This window comes from Dasypus novemcinctus, chromosome X (assembly GCF_030445035.2).
Source record: "Dasypus novemcinctus isolate mDasNov1 chromosome X, mDasNov1.1.hap2, whole genome shotgun sequence".
In the NCBI taxonomy this organism is placed as follows: domain Eukaryota; kingdom Metazoa; phylum Chordata; class Mammalia; order Cingulata; family Dasypodidae; genus Dasypus; species Dasypus novemcinctus.
Genome location: NC_080704.1, coordinates 82,497,453 through 82,513,985, shown reverse-complemented (window position 1 = coordinate 82,513,985; position 16,533 = coordinate 82,497,453). Strand labels below are relative to the sequence as shown.

Sequence of the window (16,533 nt, the reverse complement as noted above, 5' to 3'; positions counted from 1 at the left end):
CAGTGCATTGGCTGTATCCTAGTACTCAGTGAATAGATCCATCTCTTTAACTCCCCACATTTTTGTGTCCTGAACAGTTAGGTTGAAGGCCTCTAATTGAGTCAGTAGGGAGGAACCTTAGGCACTGTACTTGTACATGTCTGTGGCTGGGTGAAATGCCATTGCCCTCCAGAGAATTCCATAACTTGTGGTGGTGGTTCAGCTATCATTAAAATATACTAACTTCCTTTCTGTCTCAGACAGTTGGGCCCAAGGGGCTCCCCATTTGGCTTGAAGTAGCGGCAATGCAGTAACACTGGAGACACCTCACTGCATATGGGTAAGGGGGTGAGTATAGGGGAAGCCAGTTTCTCTTTCAGTTTGTAAAGGCCCTTTTGTCAAGTTTAGCACTTTCCTGAATGTACAATTTCCATCCTATCAGAGAGAACTCAGTATTCATGTCAAACCACAAGGGTGAAGTCTCCTTGACCCAGGGTATAATGGGCACTGGAGATCTAAGCCCCACTCACTGGCAGCCCAGCATGACCTCAGTCTCTACAATGCTGAATGCACTGCCAGAAGTTGGCATTACAAGGATGTATAGCAAGAGGCTGTGTTAAGCAGCCATTGAATAAAAAAAAAAAACAAACAAACCCTATACATAGCTATTTGGTGGGATTCTTGGTCCCTAAGCTCTAAAAAGCAAATTCTTCAGAAGTCAGGGTGATAATTTGGAAGACTGTGAAGGGCATTACCAGAGGAAGGGCAAGTTTATGACCAATTAATTAGACTAGTTGAAGGGCTTGCTGCTGTCAGTATACCTATGTTAAGGTGGTGGATTTTCAGGTGACTCCATTAATTGGTCACAAAAGGAGAAATAGGAGTGACATATGCTGTCTCCAGATCTTGAAGTGACCCATCAGGTGTTGGGTCTGTTTGAGCTTCTGGGGAACCTTCAAAAGAAGGAGTTGCTGTTAAACGCCTTCTTTTGGATTTCTCTATCCTCAGAGGACAAAGTAATGTCCAAGAATTTGACTGAAGTGACTGGGCCCTGTACCTTATGAGGGACAATGGCCCAGCCCCTATTTTGAAATTCAGCCATCAGCCTAGTCAGGTTCTATTGGAGTGTGTCCTATAAATCAGATATCAAGAGAATGTAAGCAAAAGTGAAGAATTAACAAATGACTGTGATTACTGAATTGTTATGCAAATACTTTCCCCCTCATATCTAGTATATCTTAGAGTAGTCAAATGTTAAAATCTAGCTAGGGATCTCACTCCTCTTTATGGTTACTCCAGACTGGCCTCAAACTTGTGTATACTTGTTATTTTGATGATTATCCTAAGCTGGTCTCACAATTGCTTATGGCTATACCAAACCAATCTCACCCTTGTGTATACTTACTATTGTGATGGTAATGACTCCACTCTACTCTGTTTGAATCCATAAAAACCCTAAACTTCTCAAAACTGAGCTGTTTTTGGGTCATGAGGCCACTGTCCTCCTTTGCTATGTGCAAGGAAATAAACTCTTTCTCTGAAACCCCATGTCTCAAGAATTGGTCATTAATGAAGTGAATCAGGCAAGAACTCACTTTTGCTCAGTAACAATTGGTGGTTCAGATGGGAACAGGGACAAAGGGGTCCTGAAGAGTAAGGAATTTTACTGCCAGAGGTTCTGGAGCATGGTGGAGAGAGATAAGCACAATAATCAAGATTTTTGTGGCCAGTAGACCCTCTTGGTCTAAAAGCTCAGCAATCAGGTTTTTCCTACCTGGACACCTGACTGGGTGAGAGGATCACTAAGGTAGAAGTAGTCTGACAAGTTAGTTTAGTGGTTCTAGTTGAATGTAGTCTTTTGAGGCCTATGTCCTACTTCCATAATGATTGTCCTTGCTCAGCACTCCCCCATCTTATCCTGGTTTTGGGGGTACCATTCTGACTAGGGTTTAGGTCCCCACCTTGAGTCTGTCTGTTGAGTAATAAGTAATCCCACAATTAACTGGTATTTAATGAAATGTAGTTAGTGTTGTGTCTTTAATGGTGTGTTACTTAGTAAGTGTTAATTGTCTGTTTGAACTGCTAAATTAGTGTTTTACTGAATTTGTATTGCTCAAGTATTTCTAATTGGTTACTGGTTTCTAAAATTTTTTAAATGTGAAATTCTAGTTCTACTACCATTCCAAAACGTAGCCCTTTAATCTGTAGTTTCAAACACTGGAAAAATTTTAGTCATGAGCCTATGAAAGAGAAGTAAAGAGGTTTTTTTCCCTGTAATAAAGTTTGGCCTCAATATAACTTAAAATAAGGAGGAAAATGGCTGAAGTGTGATTCCATAGAGAAGGACCCTTTATTTCAACTCAGCCACAATGACTCAAAATCAGCAACTGAGCTGGTGATATTTTTACTTCTAGAGGAAGTGCCTCCAGGAATAGATGAAGAAGTTATGTACCTGCTTTACCTCATTCCAATGTCAGACTTCGATAACTGAGAAACTAATACCCCCACTCTATAGAGACAATTAAGAGCATAATTGCATCGACATGTAATTGAATTTTAATAAGTGAAGCCATGCAGGAACCTAGGGAAAGTCCCTCAGCTTTCCATAAAACCCAAATTGAGAAAAGCTGGGGTTTAGAGACAATGCTCCAAAATGTGAAATGTGTTCATCAATTGTAACAAATGTACCACACAAGGGATTTTGTTAATGAGGGAGAATATGGGAGGACTAGGAGTGAGGCATATGGGAATCCCCTATATTTTGATATAACATTTATGTAATCTAAGTATCTTTTTAAAAAATAAAAAAGCATATAAAAATAAAGTTAAAAAAAGGCAAACAGCAATATTCAAAACTCTAATGCACCAAAGTCAACTAGAGCACTATCAGAACAAAAGGTAGGAACTATTTGCTCATCCCTCAAGGGATGAGAAACATTCTTAAGACATTATAAAGCCACAAGGACAGCTGAGAGGTAACCAAAAGAAACTTAGAATGAGAGAGAAAGGAGCTTTTCTACTGAAGTAAAATCAAATAATTAAGACATAGCCTCCTGAATGTATCTCCCTTTCTAAAAACCTGTTAACCAAATCATGCACATATAACTTTTTCTCCAGATTTTTATGTGTTTCCAAGAACAAGCTTACAAATTGCAAGCAACACTGCTGTTTGCTAAGAAAAATAAGCAAATCATCTTTGTCCCAGAGGAGATCTTAAAAGCTATAAAAACTAGAGGCATCAAATGATGGAAAACCCAGAGACAAAGAATACCAAGAAGAGTGAAAATTTTGAGTTAAATTAGTGAGCTTTAAGTTTCTGCTTTGAGTGTCAAAATTTTTATGTGTGTCCATTTGTTCAAATGTATATTTTCATACCTCCAGATGGGAATGTCAAAATAACAAATGAAAATTCTTAAGAGTACTGTATTCAAATTGCTAAAGATTAAATAAACAAATATATGTAAATAAATACTCCTGGAGTCCCAAGTTATTAAACCAAGCTTCTGGTGCTTTTTTTTTGTTTTTTTAGGGAGGTACAGGGTATTGAACCCAAAACCTTGTACATGGGAAGCAGATGCTCAACCACTGAGCTACATCCACTCCCCCTAGCACTCATTTTATTTAAAAGATTTATTATTTATTTATTTCTCTCTCCTTGTGGCTTGTTTGCTGTCTGCTCTCTGTGTCCATTTGCTGTGTGTTCTTCTGTGTCTGCTTGTCTCCCTTTGTTGAATCATCTTGCTGCACCAGCTCTCTATGGGCACAGACCATCAGCTCTCCTTGTGTGGGCCAGCTTGCCTATACAAGGAGGCCTGGGATGTGAACCCAGGGCCTCCAATATGGTAGATGGGAACCCAATCAATTGAGCCACAGCTGCTTCCCATCCTAGTACTCTTTTAAACTTATAAGCTAATTACTCAGACCTTGCCCAATTAATTTTTCAGGAGGAATAGGTTGTGGGAAACAAAGGCATATTGTTTCCATGGAAGCAAGTTACTTCCTTGACCACTGAGTCATGCTGTCTCCATAGCTATATGTGCAGGTCATAAATCTAGCAAGGTGATGTGTACACTCAGGTGGAACGAGGACTAGGTAGAACAGGACAACCTGGGCAACAAGATTTATGGGTATGTGGGAAACAGACTTTGTCCAGTGGTTAGGGCATCTGTCTACCATATGGGAGGTCCACGGTTCAAACCCTGGGCCTCCTTGATCCATGTGGAGCTGGCCCATGCACAGTGTTGATGCGCACAAGGTATGCCATGCCATGCAGGGGTGTCCCCCGCATAGGGGAGCCCCACGCACAAGGAGTGTGCCCGTAAGGAGAGCTGCCCAGCACAAAAGAAAGTGCAGGCTGCCCAGGAATGGCACCGCCCACACTTCCCGTGTCACTGTGACAACAAGAAGTGGACAAAGAAACAAGACGCAGCAAATAGACACAGAGAACAGACAACCAGGGAAGGGGGGGGCTTAAATAAATAAATCTTTAAAAAAAAAGATTTATGGATATGTTTTCTCAACAATATAATAGAACATTGAAATTTTGAACATTGATTTATAATCATAGATTTTGATCCATTGTTTTACACAGGTTGAGGTAATGGGAATAGTTAGCTAGGATAGTTGCTGGTTCTCACAACTGCTTGGGGTATATAAAGAAGGCCCTGAGATTAATAAACTTGTCTGATGAGCTTGAGGCTTCAATGCTCGCAGATCCCCTGATGCCAATCTCTCTTTGTCTTTCATTCCTGATACCCTTCCGGTCCTTGACTCTGACATCTGGTGCCCAATGTGGGGCACGAAGAAGTTAGTGAAGCTTCCAAATCAGTATCGGGAAGCATGGAAAAGACCTCATCGAGGGTCGTGTGGGATGTCCAAAGCAGAGTGACTCGAGTATCCAGATTAAGTAAGTAAGTAACATTTCCGTGAAGTCATCAGGGTAAGGGGTAATCAAATGGGATGTGTAGAAGCATATTTGCAAGTGTTAAAAACTTTGTTGAAAGCTAGAGGAGCACCTGTAAAAAGTTTTGAGTTAATAGAATTGTTTGCTTTAATACAAAAGTATTGTGCTTGGTTTCAGCCTCAGGGGCATAATGTTTTAAATTTGAAACAGTGGAAATGTGTAATGAAAGCTTTACAAAGAGGATATCAAAGAGGGGAATTCATTCCATATATCAGTATGGGCCTTATGCCACCAGATAGTGGCAGCCTTAGGTCCTTTACAGTCTGAAGAAGGAGAGAAAGATGAAATTACTATATTTTCTAAGCCCATAAGTAAATTTAAAATGAAAGAAAGTAAATTGGAACAAGAACAGGAGCTTGAGGTGAATGGGGAACCATCAGGTTTTTTCCCTCATCCTGATATTAACACTTTCATCAACAAAAACTCAGTGAAGTGTCCAAATGAAATACTTTCTGTGTATCCACTACAACCCTCTGCACCTACTGAATTGCCTTCTGTTACTAAGCCTAGATTAGAAATGTTTTCAGATGTTGCCAATGCTTTGCCTTATGTTAAACAATTATCTGCTTTCCCCATTACATTACATGCGATACCACCAGATACAAATAATTTGCAAGGGGGTGTCAAGTTTTATCCTGAGCCAAAAACTTTTAAACTATTGAAAGATTTAAAACAGGTAAAAATACTAAAGAAAGTCCTTGTTAGTGAAATCAGGCTTGTAAGAAAACTCTCTGTTAAAGTGTTAACTAAGATAAGGAAACTATTCTGGCAGCAACTGCAAACCCCCTGCTGTCTATATGACAATGTAGCTGTGGGCTAGTGGGGGTTAATAGAGTTAAGCCATGTTTCCATGCTAATTCTGATTGGGCCTAGTTAACCAAGATAATAAAATTAGAAAAAAATTTTTATCAAGGTTTAAAAAGGAACTTTCAGTTTTAAACCAATAGCTTACTCCTGAACTTCAAGTCTCAGTATAGTCTTACAGAGTAATAATCCAAAAATGTGTGTTAACAGTCTGTCTCAAGTTATCTTAATTGATTGCTGACTAATAAAAATGTTTCCAAGCACAAGCTTGCATGTTACAGGCAACATGGATTCCAAAAGAAATCTTAAAAAGGGAAATCTAAGATGTGATATAACGGAGAACCTAAAAACAGCTATACCAAGGAAGTAAGAATTATGAGTTAATTGTAAACTGTATCTTTCTGTTAATGTGTTGTGATTGTTCTGTGTTTGTCTGTTCATTCTATGTCAGTGTATATTTTGATACCTTCAGATGGTAATATAAATTAATAAAAATTTTAAAAAGAGTTCTAGTCAAATGGCCAAAAATTAAATAAGTGCTTATATTAATACTTAAGTTTAAATGTTCATAAGATCTCTACAATGATAAAAATTGTAAGTCTTGATTAACAAAATTACTATAAGTCTTTTTATAAAAAGTTTTTCTTGCCTAGATTGAAATGAATAGCTTATTTTTCTTCACAGGATAATATGAAGGATGTAAAACTTAATTGAATATTAAAAAAGGTTAAAAGTTTGTGGGAATGCTGACTAAAATTTAATAAGTTTTTTCTAAAAGGTGTATTTTGTCCTAAAGTAGGATGGCTAATTTTCACAAACTCTTGGAACTTAAAGGCAAGTTATAGAAAGTATTGTGGTAACTTTAAGAAAAGAAATGTGTTCTGTGAAGGTAAAATTTGTCTTAAAATAATATAATTATAGTCTATAAGGTTATAAATAATTATAAGAAATTTAATGAAGCATTGTTTAAATTAAAGTGTTTAAATGGCTAATTCAAAAGGTCATTATTAAACAAACCTGAATTAATAATAATAATAATAAAAGGTAATTTTATAACAGGAAAACTTGGCAGCAGCCAGCCTCCCCTGACAACTTGTTTCTAGGAGACTGTTTCTAATATTGCATGCTACTAAGTATTTGAAGTAAAGTTCATTATTTTAACAAGCTTGTTTAGTGTTGATGGTATTATGTTGTAAGAAGTTTGCTTGATAACTTCATATGTGTGCTATATGGAATGTGTTTCTATTATTAAGGAAACAGGAGATGATTTTGTCCTAAGATAAAATGATTGATTATTGGGAAAGAATAGAGTGTGGAACAAAACCTAGGTGAATACTAAAGTGTAGAAGGTTCGTAGAAAAGAAATTTTTATGATTAAAGTTAAATAAAATTTGATGAGTCTATAAAATTTTAAAAGGCTTAGTATCAAGTAGTATACTAATGCAATGTTAAAATTTTGTTCTTTCTCAAAGTTTCTCAAGTCATTAATCTGTTTTGGTAAAAATTTTTATCCTCAATAATCAGTATACAAAGAAAGTCTGTTTTATCAAAATAGCTTCTTATACTTTAACCTCATCATTTCCTCGGTGTTCCAAAAAGGAAGTTTTATCTCTTTTAAAAGAACATAACGTTCAAACCTGCATTCTCAAAATCAAATCCTGAAAAGTAGCCTTTTATTCCAAACTAATTATAAGAGATTTGTTCTTTTACCTTGAAAGAAAAATTAAAGTAATAGTTAAGTTCATTTTATAAGTTAAATAGAAGGTGTTTAAAAGTGTTATAAACTTAACAAAAACTTTTTTCTTTAACCCTCTTAATTAAAGTTGTATGAGTAAAAGTTTCCTATGAATGTTTAAGAGTGTATAAAGTTACCAATATTTCAGCATAATATTAAAGAGAAGTACGATGTGGTTAATAATGGTTTTAATTATTATAAAAAGGTATGTGTCACAAAAACAACCTCTTATCATAAGTTAAAATAACAATACTGTAGTATGCTGCAATCCCAAATACTGCTAGTTTTTTGCAAGAAGTTAATGTCCAGCTGTGTTGCTATCACTTTGTTTTAAAACTTGTTAAAGCTTTCTTTAGTGACTTCTTAGACAGGTCAAGCCAGCCTGCACTCCCCTATCTGTGGAAAACCCAACAATAGACTTTTACAGTGATTTTTAGGCCTGTGTGCATAGCCCAACCATCTCTCCTGGCATGGTGATAATAACCTGGCTGTGTAGAAAAAATCTGTAGCTGAAACCCTACTGATGACATTAACCAGTAATCCTTTTTTTTTTCAGAATTAAAAGAAACATCAGATACAATAGTATCTTAAAAGCCTAAACTAGGCAAACAATTGGAATAAACTGCAAAGTCCCTGCTGCTCCATCAAATTTTTAAATGTTGTTTAGTTGGGTAAGATAAAACTATACTTTCTGCCATAACTAATAAAGTACAATGTTTTCTCATATTAATAGAATTTTTAATATTGTTAAAATACTAAAAATCTTTCATCCCTCATTTAGCTCAAATATCAAAACTATTATATGTATTAATTGAGAAAAGTCCTTCACAGAAGTAGGAAAACCTCCAACAAGCTGCTTTAAATAATAATAAAAGGAAAATAAATTGTGGACATTAACTTAGCCTATGAATTGGATGTGGCAAGCACCAATATTGGCTTTGGGTGGAGTTTGTGGCAAAGGCAAATCTAAACAAGTACCCCTTGGGTCTTAATCACAATTCTGAAAGGAGGCCAAAAGTACAGTATAAAAAAGCAATTGTGTACAGCATAGGAGGTCCTGCTAAAAGTGAAAGATTTAACCCAATAGTGTCTGGTCATTCTGAAGACTCCCACCCCTATCCAGGGGTGTATTGCAAATACTAAAAGCAAAACAGAAATAATGAACTGTTGTAAATCACCCTCAGATCTATGAAAAAAACATCTCGGATACCTGCTAGTAGTAACAGGTGACTGTCATGTCCCTACCCACCCCACTAACATCCCTTTTAGAACTTTTAAAGCAGATGCCTTTGTGAAGATCCAGGGCCCTACCACTAAAACCTGAGAAAAGGCAAAGTGGCTCCACTGAAAAAACAAACATCGTGAATACCAAACCTTGTGATGCCTAGCCCAGCAGTTCTGGCTGCCTGTTATTTGCCAACAGCTCATAGACATCCCCCATAACTTCCTTCATACTTACTCCATTGACTGTTACATTAGATCCCTTCTGCTCTTGAGAAGAGTGAACCCTCAGATACACAATTCAAATGCTCCGGGGAGTAATACAACAAAAAAACACCTGAACTGTATTCATTATTTTACTAAAACAAAAAGGGGGAAAGTGGAAATATGGCTGGAGTTTAAAATACTTCACTGAGACCTGTGGCAATTCCTGCCATGCATCACATTAACTTTACAAATCCTGGAACTGTGAACTTGCAGCTTGTGTCTGCCTATGGACTTTGGGCCTGTGTGCCCTCTCCTTATGCTATTGTGGCAGAACTGTTAACATTACAAAGGAAAATAGATACCGACCCCTTGGGCTAATGACACTAATAGTCATAACCTACAAAAGAATTCATGGAAAGTTTTTCTGGGAATAGCACCTACTATAAATGGATTCGGACTAATAGTAAGAATGGTCAATATTTGCATTTAGATCAAACTCATCATTTTCAATCGTGTGTAAGATTGTTTGTGGTTGGAAAACTTATATGTTTGTGGTTGGAAAACTATAACTAAGAATGCTCTATTTTATAAAAATGGGGCATTGTATACCTGTTTGAGAATATTTTACAGAATGGATATTTCATTACAATGGCTCGAAGGCAGTGGGGAGTGTGGATTCCAGTGCGACTGAACTGAATTTGGCAGTCATCACCTGAGACTCAACTGCTGTTCCATATGGCTCAAGAAATCCTGAAGTGCTCAAAGTGATTTGTGGGACTGTTAATAGCTGGCATATTGGGACTGATTTGTGTTACTGCAGCTGCTGCTACAGCTACCGTGGCCTTATATGAGACTGTGCAGACTCAGCAATACATGCATGATTGGCATAAGAATGCTAGTGACTTATGGCATAGTCAAGAACATATTGATAAAGAATTAAACAGTAGAGTTAATGATCTAGAATCAGCAGCTTTACATCTTGGAGATCAAGTATATAATTTAAATTTACTTAGAGGATTAAAATGTGATTGGAATGAGAGTAATTTTTGTATTACTCTGCTTGCCTATAATAATTCTATGTTTGACTGGGAAAAGATTAAAAATCATTTGATAGGTCATAAGGGTAATATGTCATTAGAAATAGAAAAATTACAGAAAAAGATATTGGAAATGTCTCATAATCAGATTTATGTAGCTGATGATAAGGATATCTTTAATGATTTGATTTCTCATTTCCATAGTACTGTGTGTGTTAATCTTGTTGCTCCTTGTTGTTGCCTGCCTGGGACAAGGTGTTTGCCGAAGACTGCACCATGTGAATGCAATGGGACAAGCCAATAATTTGGTACTTGCAAGAACCTTGCAATGAGTTCCCCATGGTCAGTGCACTTGGCTGGTAGTCAATGACAGGTAAGACTCTCAGAGGAGGGCAACCTAAGATAGGCACAGCCACCCTGACTAAAACAAAAAGGGGGAAATGTGGGAAACAAAGGCATGTTGTTTCCATGGAAGCAAGTTACTTCCTTGACCACTGAGTCATGCTGTCTCCATAGCTATATGTGCAGGTCATAAATCTAGCAAGGTGATGTGTATGCTCAGGTGGAACGAGGACTAGGTAGAATGGGACAACCTGGGCAACAAGATTTATGGGTATGTTTTCTCAACAATAGAACATTGAAATTTTGAACCTTGATTTATAATCATAGATTTTGATCCATTGTGTTACACAGGTTGAGGTAATGGGAATAGTTAGCTAGGATAGTTACTGGTTCTCACAACTGCTTGGGGTATATAAAGAAGGCCCTGAGATTAATAAACTTGTCTGATGAGCTTGAGGCTTCAATGCTCACAGATCCCGATCCCAATCTCTCTTTGTCTTTCATTCCTGATATCCTTTGGGTCCATGACTCCAACAAGAGGTCATACAGAAATCTGACTAGACATAAAATTTGAAGGAAAAAAAATCCTCAAAAGTCATCCTTTCACCTATCCCTACCCAGACGGTCTTCACCAAAACTTTGAATGAATTGAGGCCAAGAATGAAATAGACAACTAAAGAATTCTCTTTAACCTTGTTGTATAAAAATAAATTGATTGGGAAAACAATGCAGAATGATGGGGAGATGTGAATGAATTTAAATAACAGTTGTTTATACTATGCCTAGAAAGTAAGAATGATAGGGCTAATCTTTTTTTGTTAGGCCAGTAAAAAGAATTTATTGGGAAATTGGGGAAGAAAACAAAGCTTGCTGAGAAATGGGAGAGAAGGATGGAAATGTACACAAAGACTTGGTGTAGGCTCCTTTAGAAAGAGAGAGAAAATATTGGCTTGTTTGGTGTATCAGTTAGGGTTCTCTAGAGAAACAGAATCAACGAGCAATATCTGTCAATAGTATGCGATTCTATAAGAGTCTCTCACACAGCTGTGGGGATGCACAAGTCGAGGTTCCGCAGGCAGGCTACAACCAGGAGCTGCAATGAAAGTCCAAGGAAGGTTCTTGACAAATTCTGGGAGATGTTGGCTGTCCAAAGATGAGCTGGAAATTCCCCTCTCAATGCTGGAATCACTTCCCCTTTTAAGGCATTCAACTGATTGGGTTAAGCACCACTCATTGCTGATAGCAATATCCCTGATTGATGTAATTATAACCAGCTACCTACAATTTACCACTGCAGTAAAGTCAATGGTGATTAAAGTCCATAAATGCCCATGTATTACAGTTAGCCCAGTGCTTGCTTGACCAAAACACTGGGCATAATTATCTGGTCAAGTTGACACAATAGCCTAACCATCACAATCCACCACTTGACAACTCGGCAACCATACACATTACCATAAACCATACTCAGTCTCTAAGTAATAACAATAACAGACATGCATAAATATATATTTCCACCTAACAATCTTCAGCTCTCCTGCCTACAACCAGAAATGCATTAATTCCATAGAGAATATGGTGCAAGTTCTTGGGTAATATTCACTCTCAAACTTGACATCTTCAAATATTTTGACATGAAATGGATACAACTTGTTATATGAGAAGGGGAAAGTTTGGGTAAGAAGACAAAAAAAATCATGTTGTGTACATATACAATCATCATCATAATGAAACAAGGAAAAAAAAGATTCATGACCATTATAGTCCTCATTTCTGTAACTGGTCACATGGTTGAAGTTCATATTTATCACCACCTTCTTCCAATATCCATTCCATGTTTCCATTACCCTCAGCAAGCACTTCAGCTGACCGTGTTTCTTTGTCTTGTGGGGTGACCCAAACTTTCATTCCTGAAGACTCTGGGACATTGTTACTCCTGCTTGGATTGGGTTGTTTCAATTTTCCATTGACTTTAACCAAAGGACATGGCAGTACTAGGAGATGCCATAGAAGATCTCCCATATTCCAGGCAAACCGTTTTTACCAACATTATGAAGATGCAGTCCTATTTCCCCTTGACAGCCAGGATCATTCACCCCAGCCAGTATAGTAATTCCCTTCTTTGACTGTCGATTCAGAGGTAAGAGGAACCCAAAGTGGCCAGGTAGCAGTTTTAACTTCCAGTTAAATGGAATTATTGTTGTGTTCACTGGTGACAGCAGTCCTCTTTTTGGGAATAAAACCTGTAGAACAGCAGAGTTTGAGGTTACAGGGACAGGAAGCAAAAATTTTCCTGGTGGGTTGCTAGAGGTAATAGTGAGTTGCAACTCCCATTTCCACCCCTTGATCCCTGTACCCATGGATCCTGGTTATGGGAGAAAAAGCACCATAGAGTGGACACTGATTTAAAGCATACACAGTCTCCTGGAGAATACTGCCTTAGCCCTGGAAGGTATTGCCACATAGATGGTGCCATAAACAAGTCTTCAAAAAGCAATTCCACCATTCTATCAACCTAGCTGCTTCAGGGTGATGGCGAACATGGTAAGACCAGTGAATTCCATGGGCAAGTGACCATTCCCACACATCATTTGCTTTGAAATGGGTTTCTTGATCAGAAGTAATGTTGTGTGGAATGCCATGGCAATAGATAAGACATTTGGTAAGTCCATAGATGATAGTTTTGGAAGAAACATTGCATGCAGGAAATACAAACCTATATCCAGAGTATGTGTCTATTCCAGTTAAAATAAATCAATGCCAATTCCATGGTGGAAGTTTTCCAATGTAGTCAACCTGCCACTAGGTAGCAGGCTGGTCACCTCAAGGAATGGTCCCATATCAGGGGCTGAGTGTAGGTCTCTGCTGCTAGTAGACTGGGCACTCAGCAGTGGCTTTATCCAAGTCAGCCTTGGTAAGGGGAAGGCTGCATTGCTAAGCCCATGCATAACCTCCATCCCAACCTCCATGGCCATTTTCTTCATAAGCCCACTGGGTAAAGACAGGAGTGGTTGGGGAAAGAGGGTGCGCATTAGCCACAGAGTGGGTCATCTTACCCACTTGATCATTAAAATCTTCCTCTGCTGAAGTTGCCCTCTGGTAAGTATTCACATAGGACACAAAAATTTTCATGTTTTTTGCCCACACAGAAAGATCAGTCCACATACCTCTTCCCCAGACCTCTTTGTCACCAGTTTTCCAATCATGTTCCTTCCAAGTCCCTAACCATCCAGCCAAACCATTGGCAACAGCCCATGAACCAATGTACAAACACACCTCTCGCCATTTTTTCTTCCAAGCAAAATGAAAAACCAGGTGCAGTGCTCAAAGTTCTACCCACTGGGAGGATTTGCCCTCACCGCTATCCTTCAGGGATATCCCAGAAAGGGGCTGCAGTGCTGCAGCTGTCTGCTTTTGGGTGATACCTGCATATCATGCAGTACCATCTGTAAGTGAGGCCCAAGTTTTCTCTTCCTCACTCAACTGATTGTAAGGGACTCCCCAAGAGGCCAAAGCTGTGGTCTGGGAAAGAGAAGATAACATGGCAGGAATGGTGACCATGAGCATTTGGGCTACTTCCTCATGTAACTTACTCATCTCTTCAGGAACCGCTCAAGCCCTATCACATATACCACTTCCACTTTATTATGGAGTGATGCTGTGGATGCCCAGCTTTATACTTTGATAGGTCAGATAATACCCAGCTCATGATAGGCAACTCAGGTCTCATAGTAACTTGATGACCCATGATTAAGCATTCAGTCTCTATTAAGGCCCAGTAGCAGGCCAAAAGGGGAGTAGTTATCTACAGAGGATGGCAGGTCTTTGCTCCAAAATCCTAAGGGTCTGTATTGTGATTCACCTATAGGGGCTGATCAAAGTCTCCAGACAGCATCTCTATTTGCAATGGAAATTTCCAGCACCATTGGATCTTCTGTATCTTATGGCCCAAGTGGTAGTGCAGCTTGCACAGCAGCCTGCACCTGATGCAGAGCCTCTTCCTTTCCCAGTCCCCAATCAAAAGTAGCAGCTTTTCTGGTCACCTGCTAAATGGGCCATTGTAGTACATCCAAATGAGGGATGTGTTGTGTCCAAAATCCAAAGAGACCAACTAAGTGTTGTGCCTCTTTTTTGGTCATAGGAGGAGCCAGATGCAACAGCATATTCTTTACTTTAGAAGGAATATCTTGACATGTCCCATACCACTGGACACCTAGAAATTTCACTGAGGTTGAAGGACCTTGTATTTTAGTTGAATTTATCTCCCATCATCTCTCATGCAAATACCTTATTAACAAGCCCAGAGTCCTTGCTACTTCTTGCTCAGTAGCTCCTATCAACATGATATCATCAATATAATGGACCAGTGTGATGTATTGTGGGAGGGGATCAAGATCCCTGCAGACAATATTATGACATAGGGCTGGAGAGTTGACATACCCGTGAGGCAGGACAGTGAAGGTATCCTGCTGGCCTTGCCAGCTGAAAGAAACTGTTTCTGGTGGTCCTTATGAATAGCAATTGAAAAAAAAAAAGCATTTGCCAAATCAACAGCTGCATACCAGGTACCAGTGGATGTGTTGATTTGTTCAAGCAATGATACCACATCTGAGAAAGCAGTTGCAATTGGAGTCACCACCTGGTTAAGTTTATGATAATGTATTGTTATCCTTCAAGATCCATCGTTTTCTGTACAGGTCAAATAGGAGAGTTGAATGGGGATGTGGTGGGAATCACCACACCTGCATCCTTCAAATCCTTGATGGTGGCACTAATAATTTCTATAATCCCTCCAGGAATCTGGTATTGCTTTTGGTTACTTTTTGCTAGGTAGGGGCAGTTCTAGTGGCTTCCACTTGGCCTTTTCAACCACAATAACCCTCACTGCACAATTCAGGGATCCAATGTGGGCATTCTGCCAGTTACTGAGTGTGTCTGTTCCAATTATGCATTCTGGAACTGGGGAAATAACCACAGAATGTGCCTGGGAAACCACTGGACAAAGTGTGAGATGGACCTGAGTTAAACTCCATTAATCATCTGACCTCTATAAGTCCCTACTCTGACTGATGGACCACAGCGATGTTTTCGGTCTATGGAATTAAAGTCACTTTCAGCCAGTGTCTAAAAATCCCCAAAATGTCTGATCATTTCCTTTTCCCCAATGTACAATTACTCTGGTAAAGGCGTAGATCTCCTTGGGAAAGGTGGGAGGAAGTTTAACTGTATAAATTTTGGGCAATTTAATGGGATCCTTCTCCAAGGAGACTTGGTCACCTCCTCATTCAAGGGGTTCTGGTCTGTAAACTGTCTCAAGTCTGGGAATTGATTAAGAGGCCATTATTCTCTGCATCTGTAATTTGAGCTAGGCTTTCATTCACTCGACCCAGAACTCTTCTGTTAATACAGATCCTGAAGAAATTTAGTGAACTTTTCATCTATTTCACTGCTAGGCACCCCGTTATGTAATAGCCAACGTCATAACTATACATATTTCAAACTATTTTGTGTGTATTTTTGAATCTGCCTTTCATTGTGGTAGCCATGCCCACCTGACTTTGGTGATTAACTGCTGGTACTTGACTGACATCCAATCATCCACATAATGTTTAAGGATTCTAATTCCATCACAGCCCTCCCAACACTAATATCTGGAATACAGAGAAGAGTAACCACAGAATCCTTCAGGGAAGATGAAGTTAGTCTTACAAATTTATTCCTCACAGTCCAGGTTAAAGGTGTGTCCTCTGGACATTCCTGGGCTGGGTGGGCAGCTCTCAAATGGTAAATCCATTCTAGCACTCCAATCTCCCTAAGCCTTTGAATTCCCTCTTCTACTGTGTACCAGGGCAAATGAGGCATCTCAACCTCAGACGTGCTAGACCATTTTTTGGCCCATATTTCAATCAACCACCCCAACTGTTAGCACCCTTTCTAAACCCTCAAGTTATAGTGCTGAATCCAGAATTTCTGCTTAGTGGGCCCATATCAATAAATTCAGCCTGATCCAACTTTATATTACTTCCACCATTATCCCATACCATTATTATCCATTCCCACACATATTGCCCTGATTTCTGTCTATATAAGTTGGAAAACTTATGCAGTTCTTTCTGAGTATACCTTACTTCCTCATGGGTCACACTTTGTATTTCACCTTTGGGGGATTTAAAAAAAAATTTTTTTTTTTAAAGATTTATTTATTTAATTTCCCCGCCTCCCCCGGTTGTCTGTTCTCTGTGTCT

The 16,533-nt window shown here is 38.8% G+C and overlaps 1 long non-coding RNA gene across 2 annotated transcripts in view; it reads right to left on the bottom strand.

Annotated features, from left to right (window-relative positions):
• Nucleotides 1–16,533, bottom strand: part of LOC139438028 (uncharacterized) — a 225,086-nt gene that overhangs the window by 36,041 nt on the left and 172,512 nt on the right. The window contains exon 3 of one of the 2 annotated variants that reach the window (XR_011647890.1): nucleotides 11,010–12,531. The exons of the other annotated variant lie outside the window; for it this stretch is intronic. This is a non-coding gene — a long non-coding RNA (uncharacterized lncRNA). Of the gene's footprint in view, nucleotides 1–11,009; nucleotides 12,532–16,533 lie in introns of those variants that run through there. 2 annotated transcript variants of the gene reach the window in all.